The sequence below is a fragment of the Notothenia coriiceps genome, unplaced genomic scaffold, assembly GCF_000735185.1.
Source record: "Notothenia coriiceps isolate Sejong01 unplaced genomic scaffold, NC01 NC01_scaffold00030030, whole genome shotgun sequence".
In the NCBI taxonomy this organism is placed as follows: domain Eukaryota; kingdom Metazoa; phylum Chordata; class Actinopteri; order Perciformes; family Nototheniidae; genus Notothenia; species Notothenia coriiceps.
This window is the reverse complement of record NW_011362731.1, coordinates 19,455-31,157: the sequence shown is the minus strand read 5'-3', so window position 1 is coordinate 31,157 and position 11,703 is coordinate 19,455. Positions and strand designations below refer to the sequence as shown.

The 11,703-nt window shown below is 45.4% G+C and overlaps 1 long non-coding RNA gene across 1 annotated transcript in view; it reads left to right on the top strand.

Moving 5' to 3' along the window:
* The window catches only part of LOC104959212 (uncharacterized), a 9,388-nt gene extending 2,729 nt beyond the window's left edge, over positions 1–6,659 (top strand). The window contains exons 2-3 of the long non-coding RNA XR_799835.1: positions 6,102–6,117; positions 6,558–6,659. This is a non-coding gene — a long non-coding RNA (uncharacterized lncRNA). The remainder of the gene's footprint in view (positions 1–6,101; positions 6,118–6,557) is intronic.
* The last annotated feature ends 5,044 nt before the right edge of the window (positions 6,660–11,703 follow it).

The following is an 11,703-nucleotide window of genomic DNA, read 5'->3' as shown; positions in this document are numbered from 1 at the left end:
ACAATGTTGTGATGTGACGTTAGCTAACATTCTGTAGCTAACGCCGGTCACTCACCAAGATAGCTGCCCAGTTCTCCACTGGTTCTCCTCACACCACAGCTCAATTTCTCTCCGATGGCCGTTATTTATTCTAATCCTTGGTTGCTCCTGGTCTCTTGGACGCCTAGCAGGCTTATAATTATAAGGTTGTGGTCCGTCATATGCATTCGAATATTCATGTTCAACGTCTTCTGTGTCGAAACTAGCATTGGGATCCATGTTTATTAATACGTTACACCGGCCGCTCTCCCCCTTGTTTCCCCCTTGTTACGTCACACGCGGGAGGTCACGATCCGAGGCATTTCTTACAAAAACGACACCAGATGTCACTGTAGTGTATATGTCTGTATATTTTTTGGAAAATCTAGTGTATTCATAATTTTCCTACACATTTATTCACAGATGTCTTTAACCTGGAAGTTGCTCTTTAATGAATACCAGGTTCACTGTCCTACTGTAGCAAATATTCACTATGACAAATGTTTGTTCATCAGCAGCTGAAAATAGTGCCCAACTAATTCACTATGTTTTGCTGTTTTAATAATGTTTGTTAAAAAGTGGTAAGGACGTTTTGTTTGAAGATGTATTTTTTTATAGAGAATGAATAGGCATTGGGCTAAGAACCACATATTTTAAAGTCTAAAAGTAGCCAGCTAACTACAAAGACACACTAGCAGCAGCAAAGTTAATGTGTTTCAGGCAGGAAGACTATTTCTAACATAGTTCAAAACTCTCCGCAATTTGCAGAGGAATCAAAACCGCGGCTTTCCATAGACAGGACATGGCAGCTCTGGTGTGTTTTTAAGATGAACAGACACATACTTGGTTTACAAAATTAATGAACATAAAATATGGCCTGCCTTATCCTACAACATGTAGCTAGTACCTGCTACCGTACATACTGGAATTCTAACTTTTTGGAGCTGAAACCCAGCCATAGGATTCTTTTGTGAGAAAAAAGTGAAATTGTTTACTGGAAATGGTTCCTCTCCTCTCTTTTGATAAATTATCTTTATTTGTTAATCTTCCTTTTAATTGTTTTGTTGTTGCAGTCCTTCAAACACTAATCAATGTTGTGCTTCACAAGTTCTGATCACTTATCAACAGATTCTCCGGAGCCCTTTCTTCTTCTTCAGATGGGATTAGTGAAATATTTTAACAAATAAGATTGACAAACTTGCCACTCCTGCACATCTCCATACTGGGATTTTAAGATGTGTTTTGCCACCACCTGCATATCTTACATTTCACAACTTTCGTCAGAGCTCGTCCAAGCCGATGGTTCTTCCTGGCACACGATGACTTGTTATTCTTGAAAAGGTCAGGCCAAAAGATGCAGAGCAAAGTAAGATGAGGCTGTGATTGTTGCCGCATGCCAGAGGAGGTCATGAACTGCGTACAGATTCACCTGTCTGTTGTCATGTGAGGGAGGAGGAAACACAGGGGCCACAGGTGAACATAATCAGACAACTAGACACACCAGGGAAACTAACGACAGGAGAAAAAACACAGGGAAAAGGACCAGACAATAAACAGGAGGAAAACATGACAGGGAAAACAGCAAAACACCCAAACCTAGACATAGAACGTGACATAACCTAAACATACAAAACTACCAATGTAGCCTAGGAGTGTGACATTAGCTACATTTTGACCCGAAGGAACCTGGGTCAAATTGTACTTACTTACTTACTATTACTTCAGGCATCTTTTTTTCTGCTTTCTCATTTATTAAGCATTCAATATAGATACATAAAACAGAACTATAATACATCTGAGGGAAAAATAGAAAAACAGTTGAGGTAATGTGGACATACCTGCATTCCTATCGCTGTCAGATTGGCAGTTAGATGGAGTGGCAGTTGTAGTATATAATTATACAGGCGTGTAGTTACTAAATATAACTCGTGTGACGGCTTTCTGCAGGCGTTGTGTGAACATATGTGTTTTTATTATTCTACATGTCTGTATGGGCATACGTTTATGCTTGATTTCAAAACAAATGTCTTTGGTTTTGTCTTCAGAGCCAAGCATTACATGATTTTATTAAGAGTTTTGAGCATTTTGTCTTAAGCAAACGTTTCATTTCCATTTTACTGTAATCGCGGACATTGTACTAGAACAGCAACATAGTCCTTTGGGACAGACAATGCAAGTGGTCGATCAGGTTTAACTGTATTATCAGTTATATGTAAATGTAAACAAAATGGAATGTACAAAACAGTTATCTGTAATTTATAAACATCTGATGTCAACGAGTTCAACTTTACCTACGGTAGCAGTAACAAAGAAGTACAGTGTGATTCAATTAGAGGATTATAATTCTATACCGTCAAAAACTGATCCAGGTATACTGAACCTACCAAAATCCAAAATGCTTTGCATTTTCAACAAAGAGACCAGAAGGACACAGATTTTTGACCTAATAGACTTGTCTCCTTGGTCAGGGTGTACACATTTAATTTATTTTTGATAAATTCCCTGTCATTTTCACTTTAAAACACTTGTTCTCCGATTGTCTGGTCACTCAGTCGAGTCATACCATATCATGACTAAAATAACAATTCACAGTATTTCTGTTATATAACTAAAATAAAAATGTTTGTAATTCAAGCTGAACTTGGTATGGCTGTGGATAGTCATTAATTGCCACAATTACAATTATCACGCGCTGATAGCATCATGAATTGTGTGTCATTCCCAACTACTACAGCGCAACAAACACATATTTGTACATAGCTGAGTCCAATCTCCTCTTTATTTTTATATATGTAATTGCAGTTACAAGTGCCTCAGCAACAACAAGACATAGGGTATAGGTTTTATTTTCAGACCGTAAACTACACAGCATTTCATCAAACATCTGTTATAAAATGTAACCGGGACAGACATTTGTTTTTTAGGTAAGAGTATAACGGTCTGTTAGTGCTGCTTGTGTTTTTAAAAGCATACCTTCAGACTTTAAAAGACAATGGGCATGATTTCAAGCAGTTGCCGGATACCTCTTGTAAAGACGCTTGTTTTCAATGTAACTGTGTGTGGCTATTGGCACAGATCTGTGTGAATTGCAAAATGTTTACATTAAGGCTCAATTTCATAGAAAGGGGACAATTGTGCAACTACTTTGTCCATATGACCTAATTTACTAAGTGCAAATAACACAGGAGCAGAGACGCTATTACTTTGGCAGAATGTCACGTTTTTTGTGTTAATTGTGCAGGTTTAGGGTCCACAAAAGCTGTGCAATCATTATGTCAATTAACTTCTGAAATGAACATTTATTGAATCAGCCCTGTGCAACCATGGTGTTGGTTTGTATCTGTTTATGTTTTACCTCTCATGAATAGCTACTGCTTAATTTGCCTGAACGTTAATTTGCTTGCCTGCCTGTGGCTGCAGGTTGCCACCTCTAAACGGCATGTTGCCCTCTGTTTGCACCTGAGCTGCCAGGTTACATCAGACAGGCAGACAAACACACGCACTCACACACACTCACATTGGAAAGAGAGCACCTCGGCTGGCATTTCGATGATGGGTCATAGCATGCCTGTGTTTTATATCTTGCCCGTTTATTTTCCACAGTAGAATCAGAGTTCACCCTGATCCAGAGGGAGAACTCTCCCAGGGGTTCACAAAGGGTTCGCCAGCCTACCACTGTTTGTGTAAGCATGCGTGTGTGTATGCGTGAGTGTGTGTTTGCGCATATAAACAGGTGAGCCACAGGGTGATTATGCTGTCAACTGCTGCTGAGTCATGTGCATCTCCACCAACTTAATTAGAGGTGGCAGAGCATACCTGGCTTTTCACACACACATACGGAGCCTCGCACAGCACTCAACACCTTGATAGAATTTGTCATCCGAGGTGCATGTACACATACACCTGCAGCGCTTGGGTGTTACTGTTTCCAAGGAAAGCCCCATGGTTTGTCATCCAAACAGATTTCTGGTTAAATCATGAGAAAATGTCGGGAAAAAGGTGCTGCAGGGATGGCGTATCTTTGTAGTTCCGGCAGTGAACAAAAGGATTTTTCCATTGGATTTTATATAGCTTTAAATAACCTCTGTGGAAACAAACATTTATGGTGCTTACACATTTTGTCCGACAGGATAAACTCCACATAATAACACCACTTTTACGATTTTTGAAGAGAAAAGGCGATCATAAAAATGAAACAGCTAGCTATAAATTAACTACATTATGGTCATATGATTTCACGTCACCACAGCTAAGCTAAAGGTGGCTAATGTTCAGTGTGATGACATTTATTAGTCTCATTAAGTCACTTGTTAGCACTTGACTTTTTTATGACCGCCATGCAGACATGAGAGGCGTATTTACTGATGTATTTTATGTCGTAGAACAAATCGTGAACATTTCTTTAATGTGTCTTAACCTCAGATTTTTTTTCAGGCACCTAAAACACAACAACTAAAGCCATCAACTTCCAGATTAGCAAACCGAAAGTGCTAAAAAGTGAGCTCATCTCTAGGTTTTTGTGGAATTATTCATTTTTTTCATCATCCCACACACAAAAAAAGTATTATCTGTACATTTTTGTTATATTCTCTGACTTTTCTATCATGTCTGTGGCATTCGGCCATAAACCAATTAATCCTTACTAAGATGAATCTTCACACAGTATGAATGTTATATAGCATGCCTTTGTTTGGGACTATTTTAGGCAGTGGATTAATACACAAATCGGTCTGTTGTTGCCCACCTCATATGGTGAGAAACACTTGTCCCCCCTCACATTTCTCTTGACCTGATTTTCCCACTGTATTGAGCAGATGACTGACAGTAGAATCCTCAGGGGACAGTCTCACCGTCACTCTGACAGAAAACGTCTGCAGCAGAAGATGACATGAGTCCAATCACTTCTCTTTGTCCATGTTCCGTTGTTGGTGAGAAGATGACATGGTTTACAGTTTCTAGAAGCTAAGATCTTTCATTGCATAGTAATCCTTTATGAGAGCTCACAACGCCCTGTGGTCATTTTGACACGGACACCAAGTTACACCTATAAGGTACACACCAAGACAATGGCCATGTATGTCTTCCTTTCATATTGCTCTGTGGACTCTTCAATTGAGGCATGCTCAAAAGTTCAAGGAACTTGTGTAGAAGAATAAACAGTGGCTCAAACAAACACAATTACAATGATCTCAATTATACGCAGGTTAGGAGACACCTAGGTGTCCTTGTTACAATCAAGCAATATTTAAAATGAAACGTAATGTTCTTTTAGTGCATTCAAGTATTTTAACATTAAAGCATGTAAACATGTCACATTAGAGGCACACAATACATATATGAACCAGAAATTGAGCATAATAGGGCCCTTTAAGTAATTACATCTTCAATGTGTCCATTCATTTGATACATTACTATTTCAGAATGTAAACAAAATCTTTCTAGACCATTATTTTTCATTCAACATTGCTGTGGTGTTATCATGTTAACAATACCTACAGTATGCTTCTAGACTTTATTTTCCCCTATTCACTGTATTTAAACAATACTTGGCAGAAAACATTTGAGATGGTCCAAATGCACCGGTGACTGAATGCTATAATAACCCTGTGCAAATCTATAATGCCTGCATTTCAAATTGTAAACTATAGCAAGTCGTAGCTCTGTTTCACATTTCACATGTTCAACTATGCATTTTTCATAACTTCTTGCTTTAGGTTTTCCCTTGGTGTGGATGGAAATACAGAGAACAGTGCACCTAAAACGTAAACAGCAGTTTCTCATTTCTCTGCCCTAATTTCAATGTAAACCAAACCAATCGCTCCCCCTGCTCACGCTCAAACCACCAAACTTGATGGTTTCTTGGTGTTCCTTGCCCCAGGCCACTCATTTGGCACATCTCATAACTTTTGATCCCAGAAGAAAGGAAGGGACCACAAAAAACAGTGCAATATGCTCTCTCTTAATCTTTTTTTTTTTAAAAGTAGGAAGCACAGTGATCAGAGTATTTCTCTTGAATATGCCAGAGGCAAAACAAGAGGGTTAGACTTATTATTACGAACAACTGGTTCTTATGTAGTCATGAGCTGTAACACCCAGTGAGTGCAAGGTCAAACGGTTGTGGAGCTGAATGAACCAATTGAAAAAAACTAAAATTAACTTGTTTGTTACCAGTATGGCCCTAGTGAAGATTAAAAGATCTTACTCGACACTTGATAAAAATGCTGTTGGATAACAATGTAAAATATATTAAGTGGTGCAAATAAATTTAGAAGAAACTAATCAACCAAATTATATTTTGGCTATATTGTATATATCCAGTCTGAATGACATTTGTCTTCATGTAACCGGCTGTGTCTGACTCTGCGTTGTGTTGTGTAGAAAGACGACGACCCAGACGTGTAGCTTCATTCAGGATGTACATTTATTTTCACTCCTGACGAAACAGCGACAGAAAGAAAACATTTCTCCAGTCAGTACTCTCTTTAACGTGCCCCTCTACAAATTAAACAACACAGAAATACATTGTGAACACCCGTGAGACACTACAACAAAAATAAGTAATAAAAAGTAACTTAAAGTGCATAAAGTCGACACTAAAACACGGAAATTGCTTCTGGCTGAAGAGCCGCCTACCTCTCCCACAGAGATCAGTATCAAAAGGGGAGAACGATGCATGAACCCCGCGAAAAAAAGGGGAACAGTGTCACATACATAAGGAACGTAGGGGTATACGCTAAAATTATAGTTCCACATACTGATGTGAGTCCTACTGCGTCAGGTATTAACACAAGATGAAACAAGAATAAACACAGATTTTGTGTAATTATATAGACATATTTGCATAATATATTATATACAAATAAGACATAACTGTCCCTGTTACATTCAGGTAACCACAAATTAATAGAGTAATGCCAACGACTGACAATAAGCGTGAATTGAACGCACTCCAAAAATAAACTGGTAAAAATGGTTTTATAGGTTAAGATGCTTCCATTGCGTTGAAAGTTTGGGATGTTTTCTAGCAACCACTTTACAAATAACTAAAGTGTTTATGACTGTATGACCGCCCATTCTCAGGAAGGAAATATATCAGAAACAAATTGAGAGATTTTCTTTAAAATTAGCATAAGATCAAGTAATGTCACTTAACATGTTTCTGATCATCCCTATTGGGCTCATTTTCATATTTGTATTTTTCTGTCTCTACTGAGACATGTTTACATGCTTTAAATGTTCAAAAAGTTATTGATCTTTCTCATACTGCCAGTGCTGCAGCACCTCTTTTCACCCTCTGCCTGAAACCAGAGTCTGCTGTGATTGGATAGCTGGTCGGGTGATTAGTCAACCGCTTGAAGATGTCCCGCCCCTCAGCCCATCATGTACAATGTGCGCTATCCAATAGAAGTGCGAGTGTTACATCGTGATGTCACTATACGAAAGAAACAAAGGCGTTCAATGGAGGTGTTTCAGGCAGTGTGTGGGTGAGAAACTCCCTCTGGAGGGGACACAGGGATTTTAGCCTTTGCCGACCATGTACCTGCACAAAAACCTATACCGTACTACAGAAGGAACAAAAACATGATTGGACCTCTACTTCATATGCTTATTTTGAACATGTTAGGCAAATGGTCAAAAGGACAGATGATGAAGTAAATATATTTTTGATCCAACATTGATGTAGATTGCAAGAAGTTAGCGAAGGCATACAAACAGGAAGAAATAATTCCAGTTAGGCTACTAGTTACATTTCTTAAATAAATAAAGGGTCATAGCTACAAAGAACTTGGATTATTATCCGGGGAAACCCAATCCGGCAGAGCAAGATGGATTTTCTGAACACGCTGTACTCTTTCATCTCACTTTTTAACCTCTGCTTTGATTTGTTCACTCATCTTCAGATAATAGGCTCCAAAGCTCTCTGGGGACGGCGTACTGACGGAGCATTGCGGTTGCAGTCTGCACACCCGTCCCTGGTGGCCTGAATGTCCCCGGACATCCCGGGCCAGTAAACTATGGCTCGGGCATGCTGCCCCATAGCTGAGGTCCCCTGGTGAGCGGCATGGAGATGCCGAAGGACCCTCCCACGGAGGGACGGGGGAACCACGACGCGGTCCCGATAGAGCAGGACGCCGTCCTGGGCGTAGACGGACTCACAGACCGATGACAGACTCGCCAGGGCAGGGTCGTTAACGTCAATCCCACCCTCCTGCTCAATGAGTTGGAGGAGGTGGCCGAGGTAGCCATCAGCCGCTGTCTCCCGTGCGAGGAGGGGCCAAGAGACGGCTCCGAGCTCCCGTGCGTCGTCGCGGATGGAGGCCATGAGTGCTGACTCCACGGCGTCAGGCCCGCTCGGCAGCCCCAATGAGAGGCCGTTCGCTGAACCCGAGGGGGAAGGATGCCTCGACGTGGCATCAGCGGCATAGTTGCTCTTGCCAGGCAGATGCACAATGTCGAAGCGCCATGGGAGGGTGCGCTGCTTGAGTCTAAACAGACGCGAGGTTGTGATCTCATCCAGCGTACGGTCGCCAAAGATTTCTACCAACGGCTTATGGTCGGTGACCACGACGAGGTTGTCGGACCCCTGCGTGAAGTACCGCGTCTGTTCCAGGCCCCAGGCCACAAGCTAGGGCCTCTCCCTCGACGGACCGCATAGCGCTGCTCCGCAGGGGACAGGAAACGCGAGCCCGCGAGGGTGATCCTCCACCCTCCTGGACAGCAGTCCGGTATGCCCGAGGCACAGTGACAATGTTTGCTGGAGCAGGAAGTAGCCAATGCCACGCATGGACCAGTCAGGGCGGAGGCAGGTACGCCTTCTGCATGTCGTAGATCTCCACGCCCTCGCGGGATGGCCTCCATTATGGCTTGCTTGGACGTTGGAAGGCCTCCTCCAGAACGGGGGACATAGGAACACACAGCGTGGGCTGAGGAACGGCTTAAATGGAGCCATCGTGTCACGCAACTGGGCGTAGTTAGCCACCTGGTTGACAAGGCCGAACCAACTCCTGATGTCCGTCGTGGAGCCTGGGGTGGGGAAGTCCCGGATGGCGTCCAAGTATTTTGGGAGCGGTTCGATGGTAGATTCCGACACCCTGAAGCCAGCGAAGTCGACGCACCTCTCCGCGAACTGAAGCTTGTCCGGATTCAACACGATGCCCGACCGGACCGACACGCGTCAGGAAGTCGATGGTCCTCCACCAGTGTTGCTCCAGGTCGGTGTCATAGTGGATGGTGTCATCCACACAACGTTCCTTGCGTTCATAGTCCGAGAGGACGGCGTCAAACCGACGGGTTGTAGCCATCCCCTGACGAGCAGGAAACCCTGTGGTGCCCTGGTGTAGCGCCAACGGCCGAAGGGCGCGATGAAGGTAGTGAGGTGGCGATCCGACTCACGCAGGGGGACACTGTGGTAGCCGTTCCAGGCGTCCGTGACGGTCTTCCAGGTGCCCTTCGGGACGGCGGCGTGCAGAGGTGGAACGGGGACTCAGTGGCGAAGGTCTCACGTTGGCAAGAACTTGTTGAGGGGGGAGAGGTCCACGGTCCTGCGGGGGGAACCGTCGTGCTTCCGAGGTGGACTACCATATACTGTAAGGGCATTAAGACATACAGTACATAGGCTAAAAGCATGGTAGTGCCCGATGGGGGCAAGTATTGAATGTCGACGAGGCATATCTCCCGAGTAGCCAACCTTTAATCCGGTTATTGTTCTCTGGCGTACAAGGGAATGGCAGTGCTGCGGGGCGCGCCGGGGGGACGGTGCGCTGAGGACATGAGCACTGGGCGTCCCGGGGGTCACCTGGCCCCACGCAGCCGCCGTTTGTTGATCTCGTCGCATTGACGGACAGGGGCTGGACTGGCGTGTCAGGGCTAGCTACGCCTGTCCTTGGGCCCCCCTGCAACGTCGTCCGACGGGAAGTTCACGGGCAAGAGGCCGAGGTTGAGCAACGACTCGTAGGAGAGGTACATGGCCCGGACTGAGCTGCTCACGTATACCATGGAACGGCAGGATGTAGTACGCCCCCCGCTGCAGGTCGTCGAGAGCCTAGCGAAGAACGCTCCCTCGATGGCTATAGGGGAGCGGTTGGCGGCCGACAGGCTGAGGCTGACGGGTCGTAGGTCGTCCCGCGCGAAACCGCAGGCCAGGAATTCCTCCAGAGACCAAAGGTCCGACTGCGCGCCAGTGTCCGCGACGGCGGATATTCGAGCTCCGTCGGCCGAGCCCCGGATGCTGGTGCCATCCCTCAGCCCGACTGGCATGTCCATCGAGATGGTGATTAATGCCCGGGGGTGGTCTCTCAGCCTGGCTCGCCTCCATTCTCCCTTGGAGAAGATGTGGTGCTCGAGTCTGATAGGTGCAGGCCTGTCGACACAGCCGTGCGACGTAGGGGCGCGGCGTCGGCTCCCGCGACGTCGGCCAGGGCGGGCTCCAGCTTGCACCGACGAGACCTGGGATACCAGCTCCGACCCTATGGCGGCCTGTTGACTGTCGGATGACGGCTGTTGACGCCTCTGTCGTCGGCGGGCCCTGTAGCAGCCGATGCACACCTCGTGAGGCTTAGGATTCCACCCGCGAGGCCCCTCCGTGAAGACGTTAAAGACGCTCTTACATTCCGGGCATTAGGCACGTTTAGCCCCGTCCGCAGGGCTCGGGGCGGGGCTCGCCTGTGGAGTCGTCTTCAGGCGCCGGAATGACGACATGGCTGATAGGGAGGACGAAGGGAGAGCGTTACGGGCCATCTCTTTGTTCTCGACGAGTGCAATCACGTCGTTAACTGGCTTGACCAGTTGTCCCCAGCGTCTTGCGGCGTATGTCCGAGTCATAGATGCCATTGAGCAGCACATCGCGGATAATGTGGTCGGTATAGTCCACGTCCTTACCACACTCGCATACCGCATTATATGCGCATGTCTCTGCTTTACCCCGCACTCTGGCAGCGAATGCGCGGAATGTCTCGTCGCGTTCCTGGCGTAACTGAAGTAGTTCGGTGCGCAGGACGCATGTAGCAACTGGGATGACAGCTAGGGAACGCATGACGGTGATCAGGTCTGGCAAGGGTCCGAAGCGGCGTCGGGGACGGCTTTCAACAGGCTGTCTCCAAGTACAGGCCCAGCGCACTGAAACTGCTGGAAGGGGGCCTGTGCGTCCCCTATGCCTGAGCCGGCGCGGAATACGTTCCAACGGCGGATGAACACTTTCCATTCCTCGATTGACACGCCCACATCAACTTTGGGCCGATCGAGTCTCGGACCGTGAGGGGCTGGGGCCTGGGCTGGCGCGGCCCTGACAGGCGCTGCGTGCTGGTGGTTACATCCATGAATCGACAATATAGCAATGACGAGTGCTTCAGACAAGTCATCGGATTTGAACTCGCAGCCGGGGACAGGGCATCCAACAACACCATGGTGTCGTCATGAAGAAACACACTCCTCAATGTCAGTTTCGGTAATTTATTGAGAAGGATGACGACACCCTGAAACAGAGTAATGCAGCAAGATAAGCTGACAACGTATTACATCTATGCAATTTACTCAACACAAATATATACCACGACACAGAGTATAGTAGTATAATAGTATAATATATATATAGTATAATATATAGTATAATATAATAGTGGAAACAGTCTTACATGAATGAGTGGACGAACGTCTCAACTCGAGGCAGAGTGAATGAACAATGTTTGA